The following is a 14,521-nucleotide window of genomic DNA, read 5'->3' as shown; positions in this document are numbered from 1 at the left end:
AAGGTTGGCCTGCAATCGAGGGCAGATGTGCCACTGCTGCAGAGAGAAACTTTCAGAATTCTTATAAGCCACCCGTTCCTCCCTCTTCTCTGCAGAGGATCGCTCCTGCCCAATCGCAGCCCAGCTCCCTCCTCTCCTACCTTCCCACCCCACATTGAGAGAATAGATTGGTGTGGTTCGAGAGAGCAATCCTGCAATTGACTCGTCCATGCTCAAAACTGGGCCGCCTGTTTCTCAGGCAAGAGAGCTGGTGGGCAGCTGGCACTGAAGAACTTTTCCTTTCCTTAGGTCAGAGCTTTCCTGGTACTGTGGCCAAAGTAGGGATGTGATGAATATCTGTGATTTTTCAATTTTGGGAGCAAAATGAACCTGCATTGTTGCAGCTATGATAAAATGACCCGATTAAGCTGCAGGTTTTCAAACATGTTTTAGGACTGTGACAAATATCTGCAGTTTCTCAGTCTTGGGAGCAGCATGCATCACCCCTTCGCAGCTGTGAAACAAATGTAGGAGCAGGTTTTCACAAAATGATTGTCGAACTGGTTGAAACAGAAATGAAAGGATTGCTTCGTGCATGCGAAATGTTGTGCACTCTGCACAGTAGCTGCCCCGCCTGTGTTTTGAATAAGGAACAAAAATGGCATGTCATGGCACTGTGTATAATAATCATAATGCTGGATGGTGCTTGCAATGGGGAACAAGGGTTTGTAATATTTCACAGACTTTGCAAGCAAGTCAGCAATTTCAATGGGCAACTTTGTGCAGTTAAGCCACTCCTTTCCCCAGCCAAGTGAAAACAAATGCGCACATGCAGTTCTGTAAAGTAAACACATAAATAAATATGGCAACTAATTCTTCACCCAATTGCAGGAGCAATGTGCTCTAATAGTAGAATCTGAAGTGATATGGGAATAACATGCCTCTAAGGCTCTCAGGATAGTTTCCATGAGAGCATTTGAAACAAGGCACAGTCCCTGCTCACAGCCTTCGAATCTAAAAGACATGACCCTAAAGGAATGGGGCGGAGGAGGGGAGAGGAAGACAAGCAATTCCGGGGCAGCATCCTCTGGTTCACCTGAGAACGGTAGCCCAGTTTGGGGGACAAAGGGCAGGTCTCATGAAAGGATCTGCTATCCTCAGAATCTGTTGTGCCAGGCGGGCTGCCCCCTCTATGTACTGCAGTGCCAGTCCTGCATTCAGCTAAACTTGCTAATTCAAACTGCATCAGACCCTCATTGTTGCTAGTTAGATACTATATTGGGAGCAATTCAAAGTCAGTTGTCAAACACCTGAAGGTTTATAAGGATTTCTACGGCTTTGAGCAGTGGCCCTTTCCCAGCACTCTTCTGGAGTCTTCCAACAGGGACTTTGCACCAACTGAAGGCCAAATATTATGTAGTTATTAATTTATTTATTTCCCAGTAACGTGAAGGCTCTGTAACAGGGGGGTCCAAGCTTTTGCACCTCGAGGGCCGCATGAGGGCTTTGGCATGGAATCTGGGGGCTGCATGATGAATTACACTGAATGAGACAAAATGCTGCTCCTCTGGCATGGCCCATCACCTTCTTCCCTGTTCCTCCCTCTGAAAACCCCACCCAGCCCTCCTTCGCTCTTGCAGCTGGCGTGCGGAGCCTCTTGCACCTGAGCCGGTGAGCTCTCCCAGCACGCCCTGCTTTGCTCCTGCTCAGCTGGAGCTCTTGCGAGCCTGCCAGCAAGTCTCGGGAAGAGAGCGGGCTGGGCTGGCGGCCTCGGGGGAGGTTGCCACCATCACGCCTGTGTCATCACTGGGGTCCCTACTGCGGGTGGAGCTTGGGGGGGCTCCAAGTGGTAAGAGGGCTACAGAACAAGCCACGGGGCTGCTTGTGGCCCATGGGCCACATGTTGGACCACCCTGCTCTGTAAAGTAACAGCCCACAATAATGGATGACAATTGTGGCATCCATTACAAATCTGATTTTGGAAGAGGTTCTTGTGGATCGCATTCCTGGTTGATGCCTGTTCTTTGATGCTGGGTCCTGTTGATGTTTTATGATTAGCAAGTACTTCAACAGTTACTGTGTATCCTCCATCGTTTGTCAGATGGACATGCACACACACAACCATTGTGAGAAGAAGAAGCTTGTCAGTCTTGAGAGGCGGGGGAAAGAATCTGTCACGCTCGATGTTCTTTTGGTTCTCATTTTTCCAATGCAATACATTTTTGTGAGCATTTTTGGGGAATGTATTTAATTTGCACATGTCCCCTTCCTCCAGCTATGCTGTAAACTTTGAAAATTATTATTATTGCATTACATTTATACCCCACCATTTTTCCTCTTGCAAGGACCCCAAAATAGCTCACAAAGTTCTCTTCCTCTCCATTTTATGCTCACAACAACTGCGTGAGGTAGGTTAGGCTGAGAGTCAGTGATTGGCTCAAAGTCACCCAGTGAATGTCAGGGCAGAGTAGAGACTAGAGCCCAGATTTCTCAAATCCTACTCCAGCACTAACCACTAGGCCATACTGGAAATGTATAGATTCGGACAAGGCTGCGCTCTGGTTTATCAAATGCAAATACAACAAATTTCTTACCCATCCTAGGGCTGCTTCCCCGTTTTTGAGAGTTAGAGTCCAAAAACATTCGGAGGGCCATGGTTCTTCCCTTCTGATGTAAATTCACAAGGAACAACATGGTGACTCAGCTGCTCACTCTGAGAAAAGTGCCATCCAATGGAAAAGAAGAAATACCAGTGTGGCCCACCCACGGCAAAGGGTGCCCTTTGGCCATCCGGCCATCAGCACTGAATTGGGATGGAACAGGGAGGGAAAGGAGGAGCAGAATCCTGGGCTTCTGCTCCAGAGACTGATGCTTCTAAAAGTCACAGGAGCAGCCAGAAGAGAAACACTTGGCGCCCTCTTGCATACTGAGTCCAGGGCATGGCCCGGCCCCATGCATGGCAGCCACGGCTCCCAGGCACACCGAGCCCTGCCTAACCCGGCAGAACAGGCCGTGCCGGCTCAATGCAGAAAAGAGTCAAGATCTGATCCTGGCTGTCCGTTCACAGGAGTAAGGACTAGAACAGCCACGGACAAGTTTCATTTTGCCCAGCTCCCATAATCCTACTCAGTTCATACTTCCATCCTGTTATGCAGGGCTCTCCGTTGAGACAACTGGAGTAGTTTTACTAACACCACTTAGTTTGCAGGTGTAAACCCATAACTGGGAGCAGAATTCTCTAATTCTCCTAAGGAGGACCTTGTTCTAGTCACACTGTCAGCTCCACCAGTTTTCCCACCTGCCATGCCAGACTCTTCCTACCATCAGGTTTATCCTGGCAGAATGTTTGGTCAGTGCAAGAATCCTGCTATGCCCATGTAAAGCCAGTACAATAGTGTAATATTTTGTTTTGCTTCTACAAGGGGATGTAGTTTTGGCCCTGTCTTCATCTAGCTGGCATAACCTGAGGATGGGAACACACAGTAACTCACCTCCATTGAGTCTGTGTTACATTTTCATGTCATTTCCAAAAATTCAGAATGTCACAATTCAGTATTGTCGTGGACCAAGCCAAACTGAAAACATGCCTTTTTAACTCTCTTGAATAGAATCACCACCACCACCATCTTTATCATCATTTCTGTACTGCCCAAAGCTCAAACTTTTTGGGCAGTTCACAACAATTTATCAAAGTACAATAATAAATGTGGATTCAGTACGAATACAGGGAGAGTGAAATACATTGTAAAATTCCAATGTATGCAATTTAAGACAATTTAAACATGTGAAACAATTTCAGTCAAACTAGACCTGCTAAAATAGTGTGATGTATCTCATCATATGCCATTAAATGCCTGCGAGTAGATGACAGTTTAAACCTGTTGTCAAAAAAGATGAAAAAGTTGGTCGTAGGCAGGCCTTAGTTGGGAGGTCATCCCATCAGCTTTCTCACTGGCATATTTAAAAAGAAAAATGTTTGGGAAAAACAGGAGACATAATGTGGGGGAAAAATACGTAAAATGCTTTGTAAGTAATGTACTGTTCTAGTTTCTATGTTGAAAGTGAAGTGATGGGACAAGACAGTTAAATGATATGAGCTATCCAAAGAAGATGCTAAAAAGTGTCCTTGTGTTTTTGCTAGAACACAGAGGATATTCCTTCCTTCCTTCCATATCTGGCACAGTGAAGTCCGAATGGTTTAAGAGAGAAAAAGATCTATACGTCTGTGTATGGGTACTTAACTATTTATGAGCCAGCTGGGTTTCTGGAGCCATTTAAAGTCAGTTTTCATTTGCATTTCAGTCAGGAGCAAAGGTGGAGGGCTCATTTGCTTGCATCATGGTGCAAGCAAATGAGCTAGCTAGCACAGTAGCACTCAGGCTGCAGGTATGAAGCACCTGTTGAGGCAAGTGTTTTGGTTGAAATAGCTGCCAAGCCTTTCTGGTATGGTAGGGCACACACAGTAAAAATCCAATGGAAGTCCTATTTAGTCACGATCCATTGAAATGAACGGGATTTAAGTTATACATGGCTATCTTGATTCTCATGCATTTCTATAGGTTGAAAACATCTGGAGGTCTGCTTTCCATCTACCCCCCCCCGGCTCTACCCAACACACAAGGTGTGAGATGGGGGCTTTGTTTTTCATCTTGAGGTCCAGTTTATGCTATTCTGCTACTCAAATGGTGTGTACATACAGTGTGTATCTGTCGGGCAGATTCATATAATGTGGCTGTGTGAGGGGCAGAACGAGAGGGGCATGTTCACAGTTACCTGGAAGCACTTCTGAAGATATGGCCACAAGAGATTTAGCAAAGTCCATTTTTTTTTGGTTCACTGCTAAGTCAGGGGTGCTGTACTTCAGGCACAGGGGCCAAATCTGGGGTCTTGCCCTCCAGGGGGTCTTGCCTCCTCGCTTTTGTGCAGTCCCCAGATCCCTTTCTAATAGGTTCATATGCCTCTCCTAAGGCTTACCTGCTGCAGGAAGAGCTTTAAACTAGAACCAGCTGGTGTTTTGGCCACGCCCCTTTGCCTTTGGCCCCGCCCACCATTGGAATGCCTTTCCTGAGAGCTTCTTGGAAATGAGATTTGGCCCTATGCCTGAAAGAAAGCTTGTGGTAAGGCAGCCTTCCCAGTTTGGCGCCCCCCAGATATTTTGAATAACAGCTCCCAGCATTTCTGCCCATTGGCCATGCTGGCTAGGGCTGATGGGAGTTGAAGTGCAAAAGATACAGAGAGCACCACATTGGAAATTGTAGCTCTAAGGGTTCAAAAAGCAATCTGCTTCCCAAAGCTCATAGTGCATTTTCTTTGTATGACTCGACAGTCCCTCAAAAACATCCTGATATATGAAGGGTGCAAATCTATGCAAGTTTAGACAGAAAAAAAGTTCTACAGCTCCCAGCATGCCCCAATCAGTTATGCTGGTTGGGGCATGCTGGGAATTGTAGAACTTCCTTCTGCCGAAACATGCTTAGGACTGTGCCTTAAACCTATTTGTGCCTTTTCCTTATTAGTGCAATCTCATTTTCTTGTATTCTTAAAAGAATAAACCACCCTTCTTCTTTATTGATAGTAGGCTAGTTTACAATGAGTTCTGGCCATAAATAGTGATATATCTACAACATATAAAATAATAAAATGATAAGACACATTAGCCCAGCTTAAAGCAACCACTCATTTGGCACTGGAAAGATTGCCATGTCGATGCCTATTGCCTCTCTATGGAAGCTGATATGAATAAAATTCTGTAAATTCATATACGCAGCACTACTTCTTCCGACGATGCAATTTTCCTCGCTGTAGGCAAGCTGCTGAGTGTCGCATGCCGGAGGGCTATCCCAAGCACTAAGTGCCGAGGCGGGCATTCCTCACAGCAGCAGGACCGGCATCCAGGTCCTGGGAGCGGTGGTCCCGCTAGGCAAGGGGCCGTATGGGAGGCGGCGCGGGGGGGGGTTCTGTAGAGGGCAATGGGTGTGCTTTCCCCTTCTTCCAAAGGCGGGAAGCCAGTCCTGCCACGTTTGGGGGTCCTCCTGCCTGTGCTGCTGAGGGGGGGCTCGGGGCCGCTGCCCCACGTCCTGCTGTGGAGATCCAGCCGAGGAAGGGGGGCATTCCCTTGGGCGGCAGGGCCTCTCTGTTCCCTCTATGAACAAAAGCCGAAGCCGAGCGTGGCGGGCGGGCCACCTGCGTGAATGAAGCCCGCAAGTCCGCTGCCCCTTTTTGCACGGGCCTGGGACCGAAGTTGCAGGCGCCCCGCGACCGAGGCACCTCCTCGCTGGCGGTGGCTGCTGCTCCCAGCCTCCAGGCTGGGTTCATCGCTATGCGCCTTTGCGGGGGAGGGTGGGGTGTGTGTGTGTGTGTGCGTGCGTGAGACAGAGCGAGAGAGCGGGTGTGTGTGTGTGTGGGGGGGGGGGGTAAGGAGCAGCTATAGAGCTTGGCTGGGCTTTCGTCGCCTAGATTCCTCCAGCCCCCCCCCCCTTTGCAGTAGCTGCGCACTCTCAGCAGGGGCTCTCCAGCCTTGCCTTGTTTGCTTTAGCGGCGGGCCGGCCGTGCAACTACTTTTACGCATACACGGCGGCGGCGGCGTCCTCCCGGCTTCTTCCTTCCTTCCTTCCTCTCCCCCCCCCCCCTTAGGTCTCGCTTGCAAGGAAGCGCGAGCGAGTGTGCTGGGCGCGGGCACGGCGTGCCCGGAGGACAGCCCTGCCTTTGCCACGCGTGCCGGGGCGGCTCGACGGCCGGCAGACTCATCGTGGGCTTGTTTACGCAGGCAGATTCGTGGCGCTGGAATTCCCCCACCGGGAAGGTGACGGGCGGCGGCGGCGGCGGCGGCTGGTGCAGGCAGCAGCGTGCGGGGGACATCCGGAGCTTCTCCCGCCGCCTGTCCTATTATTGTCCTGGGGTGGCGCGGTCTCGATCGCCCGTCTCCTTCCTCTCCTCCCCGCGCAGTCTGCTCGGAGATGGCATTTTGGGTGAGTCTCCCGCTTGCTCCCCTCTCCGCGCTTCGTGTGATTTTGTTCCGTGCTCTCTTTTGTTTCATGTTCTCCCTCAGTGCCTGGGAGGCTTTGCCCGGCTTACGGGGCGGGTGCGCGCGCGCGATAAAGTGCGAATATTTGGGAGCGAGCAGGTCGGCGGTGCTTTTGCATCGCGTGTTTTTGCATCGCGTGTGTCTGTGCGCGGGGGACCCGCTTCTCCCTTCCTCCCCCCCCCACCCCGCGCACAGTCTCCGCGTCCAGCCTTCGTCCTCCCAAGTTTTGCTCTCAGCTCTCTCATTCATTCTCCGTTTCGCTCCCGCACTGGGTCCTTTTCTTTCTCCGACGGAGGCGGCGCGCAGGCAGCGCTCCCTGAATGGAACTTTTCTTCCACCAGGGAGGCATCGCCCGGGCCGCGCTTGCCTCGGCCGCTCGGGGCTTCTCCCTCGCCCGAGTCGCCCTCCCCGGCTCGGGGCGGCGGGGCGGGCGGCGTCGCTCCCCTGGCAGGCGCCGGGGAGGGTGCTGGCCGCCGAGCCCCGGAGAGGTGTGTGCCGAGGCAGGCTCCTCCGCAGTCCTCAGAACGACCGCTTTATTCTCGCCGGTCCACTCGCCCGGCCCTTGTGCCTGCGGCCGGCGCACCGCCCCCGTGCCCGCCCGGCAGCGACATGCCCAGCGTGTGTCTGTGGCCGGAGAGAAGCGGCGCATTTCTGCCACTTTCAAGCCGTGCCAAGGGAAGGCGGGCGGACCCTCCCCCCTCCCCCACCCCCCGTCCAAAGAAACCGGGAGTGCTCCGTGAAGTTGGAAACCTTTCGCCTTCTGCTTTTCTACTATCCCCCTCGCAAGTGGCCCCATCGCTGGGTCCCATTTGTGTGAGGAGGAGGAAGGGGGAAGCATCCAGCAGCACGGAGACCCTTCCCCCTGGAGTACTGGAGGGCTGGGCTTGGTCCCACCCCCCTCTGCCTCCTTTGTTCAGATGGAGGTGCTGGCTTGTCCCACGGGGAGCTGATGGTGCTTAGAAGAAACATGAAACCTGCTTACAGAGGAAGGCAGCGCGGAGCGGAGCGGGGCAGTGGCGGGAGTGCTGCACGCTCGTCCTTTGAACCTGCCGCTGGAGCGGGGGGTGGGTGGGGGGGTGGGGATGTACTTTTCGTCCGTGTGTGCACGGGGCGAAAGTCTGAAGGAAGTGAAGGTCACGGTGAAGGGGATCTTGACAAATAGCCGTGCAAGAGTTCCAGCAACCCCCCTCGCGCCGGCTGTGTTGATTTAACAGGGAGTGTCCATCTGTGTTCATGACGCACCTTTCCACCTTGGGATTGGTGAGCGCTCAGGTTTTCATCCTGGAGAGAAATGCTCGGTGATGCTCAACACAACTTAAGAAGACCCTGAAAAGAAATGGGTGATTCACCCTCACCCATTCCATAGTAGGACGCATTATTTTTGAATTCCAGCTTTTTGGGCTAAGCACCTATTCATATTTGTCCTGGGGCAGGTGACCTAGTGCCTTCCGCTTCTCGGATTAGCCTCAGCCAGCATGGTCAGTGGTCAAGGATGTAGGGAGCTGGAGTTAGGCGCTTGCTTTGTGTGCATTTGAATTAGACATTATTTGAGTACTATACATGGTCTCCAGAATTGGAGAATTCTTGAACATTCACACAAAACGAAACCATGTGGGGTGAATGCTTGAAATAATTTATTGTGGATTGGTTGTTCATTTAAACATCTCTTTGTGTTGATCACAACCTGGAAGCCGAATATATGGATTCTTTCCCTCTGGCCTTCAATGTATGTTAAGGAAGTAAAAATTATTTGTACCCCAGGTAGTTATTCTGTAGATAATTACTATAGAATATCCAGAAACAATATCAAGATTGCTTGCATGCATGTGTGTGTACATGTTCTATTGGTTGTTCATTTAAGACAGCTGTTATTGTCACACTTCAACAGAGTGAACTTCCGGGTGGACCACTTCTAGATGTGTGGTTATTTTGTCCTTACCTCTGAAGACAAAAGATGAATGAGTTGGTGGGAAATTTTATGAATGAAACAGGCCAACTGCAGGATAAAAGCCTCGTTAGGAAGCACCCTCTCACACACATCTTAATGTCAAACAGCAGTTTCCTGATCATTACTTTCATTGGGATTGTGACATGGAGGGAGAAATTTCAGCCCTCCTCCCTGTGTACTGGAGTTTAAATCCTGATCAGTCTGTCCAGCAAATGATACCGATAGTTTTAGAAAGATGCATGCAGTTTGGTCTGCACATATGGCACAATCCAACCAATGTTAGGTGGAGCAGAAAATTTGACATACATAACTCCCACAGATTTTACCAATGGACTTCCTAAAGTTCCAGGTCAGGCTTAATTCCTGGGCTTGGGAATTTTCACCCTGTATTCTGGTGAAAGAAATGACTAGTTACGTGCTGTGATGCCTGTATCACGGAATTTCCTTGGTAAAGCTCCCCAGCTACGATATGGTTGGCCCAGTAAAGGGAATTCCTGCTTTTGAGAAGACATCAGCCCCCAGTTTGCGTTTGGGTGGATTGCCAGGTGCTTTCCATGCAGCCGTGCCAAATGCAGACGGGAGAGTGTTCGGGCAGCATCAGGCTCTCCATCCTAACAGCTGTAGCAGACCACCACTTTCATCACCTTGAGCTGCAGAAGAGCGATTGCAACACGTTGTGGTGTGACAGTTTGCCAGCAGATGTCACCCCCTGCACTGGAGAGCAAGGGGAAGCATCCCTGAAGGTTTTAGGAGGGAGAATGTGTTCTCTTCTCCTGGTAGAAGCAGGACTGGATGCTGGAGCTTTGTTAGCCCCTGTCTTCCTCTCGTGCAAACCGTTGTTGTCACCTGACATCTTTGGGGCATCTGTGCCTCAAGCCACTTACTGCATTTCCAATCAAGCTGACAACACTGCTGGGTCAAAAGTCCCAAATCATGGCCTGGGCCAAGGGATGCTGTGCTGGAGTGATTACAAGAGGAAGAAAGATTCCTTCAAATGAAGGACATCTGGCAACTCTGCTGCTGGTTATTGGCTCCTTGATTTACTGGGGTCAAGTGGGAGGTGCTGAGGTCTAGCTTAATTAATTCAGCAGAGGCCAGGGCAGTCTCATGTGCATCTGGGGTTGAGGAGAGACCTTTCCCAAGCCTTGAAGACCATTGAGGCCAACTCACTGCTTGATGTAGGAAGGTCAGAGCTAATGGTCCTCCGCGGTGAATGGCTGCTCCGCAGATGCTTAAAGTCACCCAGTGTAGACCAGTTCCATGGCTGAACTTCTCTGAACCACCAAGGCAATTTCTCTCACAGCTCTGCTGAAATCTCCTTTCATGTCTTTCACAGCTGTGAAGCAGAATAAGTCATTGCTCTCTTCCAGGTGGCAGCTCATGAGGTTTTTGAAGAGGGCTGTTGCGTCCCCCCCTCGACATCTCTTAGGAACACTGAATGCTTTCTGGGATGTGTGCAAGCCTGGGCAGGCTTTTAGCTTAAGGCAACTTTGCCCAGCCTGGTGTCCTCCAGAGGGGTTGGATTGCAACTCCTAGCTTCTCCTGGCCTCAGTAGTTAATATGGACCATGCTTGCTGGGGTATTCTGGGAGTCGTAGTCCAGCCCCTCTGAAGGACTCAGCTAGGGAAGGCTATTTTAAGGGATCGACTTTGTTTTCCACTAGAACCTGAGATCCACTTAGGTTGTTGTAGAAAGAAGCTGCTTCTGAGTGCATACTCAGCCCAGGAATTTGTCTACAGTGCCTGAACTAAAGCTTGCGTCCAGGTCCTGTTGCATGCAAAGATACTCCTGCTTTTTCTGAAACATTGTTGATTTCAGAACTTTGATTTAGAAGGTGGGAAAGATAATTTGTTCTCTCTATTGTTCAACTACTGCAAATCATCAAAAGGTGTACCCTGTCTACCTCTTACTCATCCCTGGTGTCTGTATACATGCATAATAGGATCATTGTAGAGAAAAAATTGCTTTCAAGGGTGATATGCTGAGCTTTTGTACATGAGAGGTTTAGATTCTTTAGATAACATCCTGTTCCAGTTTTGCTTCTGTTTTTTAAGAGCACCCCCTGATTATTTTTTGGAGTGGGGAAAATGAGACATTATTTCTGAAAGCCAAAGAAAAGGTATTTTCCTACTTGTGCAACTGTAATATTCCACTATCATGCAGTGCTATACTCAGCTGAAGGCATATCATCTTATTGTCAGCATGGACTTGATTAGGAAAATTAGTTTTTTGCTCTGTGAGAAGTCTATATTAAAAAGTTCTGGTCTCCTGCCCAAAGTGCTCTCTCACGTTTTCTGCAAATTAACTGAACAGGTTAATATTTAACCAGTCCCCCTCTGCCTGCTTTCCCACATCTGTTGTAGTTTTGTAAAATCTCATTTAGGAAACAGCTTTGTTCAAGATCTCCCTGCCCTCTTCCCCACAACACAGGGTTTAATCTCCTGAGAGAATGTGCTGGCATAGAAATCTTTTCAGACTCTTTTATGCTGCTCACTTTGACTCTGGGCACAGTCCCTCCTCCCCGTTCTCTATTCTTCTAACAATGCCCAGGGTGCCATATTCTGGATGCAGAGTGAAATCCAGGAAGGGAGGAAGGTGGCCTTGGGAAAGGCAGATGAAATACTTCCTATGCCCATATATGTGGTAAGTATACAACAGGAGACAGGGAGTGCATTAAAAGGGAAAGTGAAAAAACTTGTTTTGTGAATGAGAGAAGATGAGTTTACAGAATGTGGAATAAACGTGTGAACTTTGGAGGACCCACTGTGGATATAAGCTTCCATACAATGTGAGAGCCACTGTGATGTGGTGGTTAGACTGGGAGTTAGGAGATCTGGGTTCTAATCCCCAGCTGACCATAAAACTCACTGGCTGACTCGGGGCTGGTCACTAACTATCAGCCTGACCCACTTCAGAGCTGACTCTTTGTGCCCTCCAGTTGTTTTGGACTTAAATTTCTATCTGCTGCAGGCAACATGGCCAGTGGGCGGGAACGATGGGAGCTGTAGTTCAAAACATTTGAGAAGCACAGGTTAGAAGAAGTTGTCCTAGTACCTCAAATGATGCAAGTGTTAGCAATATCGGATGCCTCTCACCACTCCCACACACAAAAGAGCAATACTTTTTTCCAGTTTGTAGGTGGATTTCATAGAGTGGCTTCTTGCCATGGGGGTTCTCTCTGGAGCCCATGCTTGCAAGCAGAAGGACGGTGAGGAGCGTGTCTTTTCTTGCACTGAAGAGAGTGCGCGCACTGTATGCCACTGCTCGAAAAGTTCAAGGAACCCTTTCTGCCAGACCGTAAAAATGTGTTGCTAATGAGGCAGTTAAAAGAATAAACTTCAGGCCAGATAAAACACAGCATTATAGTCTAATCCTGAAATGGCTATGTGAAAAAATCATTCATGAATTTCAGGAGAACTGTCATCTGCAATATTGGTATGACCTACCCAGAGTTCAGTGCTTATATAGCCCGATCTTATGCATGTTACTTACTCAGAAGTAAGTCCCAGTGGCTTCAAGGGGATGTTTCCAGGGAAGTGTGGATAGATTCATTCCCAAAGCAAGCTGCCTTTGTTACCAGTTGGGAGAAAGTGGGACTCTCACTGAAACGGATGTGTCTTCAGCTGTAGATGCCCAATTTATTTAGAGTTGAAGAGTTAATGAAGCAAGAAGCTTTACAGCTTACCCTTCGTAATTATGAATACTTGCATCTATTTAACATCCTCGCTACATTAGATGAGCAAGAGAGGAATTTAGGGCTGAGAGCAAGCAGTGGAAGCAGTTGGAGGGTTCTTTCCAGTAAAGCATCACCAGCTTTGCATGTGCTGCAAGGCACCCGAGCCTGTACGGGTTGCGTGGTGAGCCAGCAGGCAGCCAGCGGAGGTTTCTCTTGCCACTAGATCTGCAGCACTCACGGGGCTGGGCTGGATCAGAGCTGCATGTTCCACGACCCTGCAACCCCCAAGAGCTGAACTGCGCCCCAGTTACCTGCCACCGCTGAGTCCCCTCCCCCAGTGACCCTGCTGCTTTCTTCCCCTGTAACAGCAGGGAAGAAAGAATGGTCATTATCAGAAGCTGTGGGAGAGGGGGTGAAAGGAAGACCCTCCCCTCCCCTCCCCCCCCCAATCCTCATAGGACTGCCCTTTCCTTGTTGCTGCTAATGGTGAAGAAAGAACTATATTGTAGCAGGGTATCTCAGGTATGTACACAGTTGTATATACAGTTGTAGATGTATAAGCGTGTGCATGCATGTAACTTCTCTATTCCAGGCCAGAATCCCATGCAGCCCCTGGGGCCAGAAAGGTTGTAAGCTCCTGGACTCGATGGCCCAGAAGCCCTGCTCCAACTCTAAGCTTCTGTGGTACCTCAGGGAAGATCCCACGCTGTGTATGATATTAGCAGCCTTTCCCTGTTGTTTGTGCCTTGCATCAGCTGGTCTTCATAATGCTTCTATGCAGAGAGGTTCCCCTCCAAGCTATCATGGCTTAAGAGCCATTGATAGTGCTATATTAATCTGACTAATCCTTTTAAAACAGCTTCCCTGTCTTTGTGGAGCATAGTTCAGTTGCTTGCATTTGTTTTCCTTTAAAGCCACGAATGGACGTTGTCACTTTTGTGCCCCAAAAGCAAAAGCAGGGCGGCGGGGGGGGGGGGGGGGATTATGCTTCCAGGCAGAAAATAGGACCATGCATAGTTTCCCCTCCTGCTGAGCACACTAGTTCATCACCTGATTCCAGCGATTGGAGACGTTTATAACTATGGGGCTTATTTCTTTCTGCACATGCACCGATGTTAATGTGAGAGTAGCAGCTGCTGAGGTGGAAAAAGCATGGGGTGTTTCATGCGGGAAATTGGTGCCTCGGGGCCCGCAGGGGAAGCAATCCTCGGATAATTCTTGCGGATGATGCGGGGGCACTGGAGCTGTTACATTGTTAAAGCTAAGCAAGTTCCAGCTTGGCAGGAAGCCTCCGGGAAGATCCCTTGAACTCCCAGAAATGCTGCTTTGGAAAGAACTGCAGAATTAACAAAGAAATCCAGAACTCCCAGCAAGCCCCAGCCAGCATAGGCTGGGGCATGTTGGGAGTTGGAGGCCTTCTTTCTGTCCAAACATGTCCAAGATGGTGCCTTAAGTAGACTTGTTAGATCTGCAAGTATATCTATAGCTATATACACCACTGCAAACATATAGATAGTGTTTAAGCTGGAATTTTGATATTGGGCATTCAGGCTAGTCCATCATTTTGTGCCTCGTTAATAATGATGCTGCCATGATAAGCTAATGAATTGTTGCCACTGGAACAAACCTGTGTGACGCTTGGGCTTGCATGCATACCCTTCCACTTCTTTTGTTCTGCCAGGGGCCATGAGGCAGGGTGGATAAAAATGAATATTTTGTTTAAATGGATTTTTTGTTTTAATCGGATTTTTAAAAATTTAAATTGGATTTTTTAAAAAAGAAAATGCTTTAAAACAGAAGGATAGTTTTCTGTTTCAGATACATTATGGTCCAAAGGTCATGAAAAAAAGGATTAGTTTTTAATTATGTAGCATGAGGCTGTATATTCATGCAA

At 49.0% G+C, this 14,521-nt stretch overlaps 1 protein-coding gene across 2 annotated transcripts in view; it reads left to right on the top strand.

The window, feature by feature from the left end:
• The window catches only part of PLXNB1 (plexin B1), a 134,957-nt gene that overhangs the window by 1,579 nt on the left and 118,857 nt on the right, over positions 1 to 14,521 (top strand). The window contains exon 1 of one of the 2 annotated variants that reach the window (XM_044452024.1): positions 6,923 to 6,947. The exons of the other annotated variant lie outside the window; for it this stretch is intronic. The gene's annotated coding sequence lies outside the window, so the exon portion shown is untranslated. Of the gene's footprint in view, positions 1 to 6,922; positions 6,948 to 14,521 lie in introns of those variants that run through there. 2 annotated transcript variants of the gene reach the window in all.

Source organism: Varanus komodoensis, unplaced genomic scaffold (assembly GCF_004798865.1).
Source record: "Varanus komodoensis strain SLA01 unplaced genomic scaffold, ASM479886v1 scaffold6_4, whole genome shotgun sequence".
Taxonomy (NCBI): domain Eukaryota; kingdom Metazoa; phylum Chordata; class Lepidosauria; order Squamata; family Varanidae; genus Varanus; species Varanus komodoensis.
This window is presented reverse-complemented; position numbering and strand designations above follow the sequence as displayed.